This window comes from Penaeus monodon, chromosome 15, assembly GCF_015228065.2.
Source record: "Penaeus monodon isolate SGIC_2016 chromosome 15, NSTDA_Pmon_1, whole genome shotgun sequence".
In the NCBI taxonomy this organism is placed as follows: Eukaryota; Metazoa; Arthropoda; class Malacostraca; order Decapoda; family Penaeidae; genus Penaeus; species Penaeus monodon.
In genome coordinates this window covers 45,703,326-45,703,580 of record NC_051400.1, presented here as the reverse complement: position 1 = coordinate 45,703,580, position 255 = coordinate 45,703,326, and positions in this window count along the sequence as shown.

Below are 255 nucleotides of genomic sequence, written 5' to 3'. Positions count from 1 at the left end.
GCACCATACGCTTTACAACCAAAGTAAAAATTAGTTTAAAAATACGATATCACGCCTGTAGCATAACATCGCTGGTGTATCGCCTCGAGCACCCGGCGGGAAACAGATCTTACATAACGTTCTTCCAGGCAGCAAAGGCGCAGGTCGGGCGGAAGCGACAAGTAGGAAAGGGACGCTATTTGTGGAACAGGAACACTAGCTCGTTATTGTGTGACGAGGTTAGGATTCTTTTTTTTTTTTTTGGGGGGGGGGTGA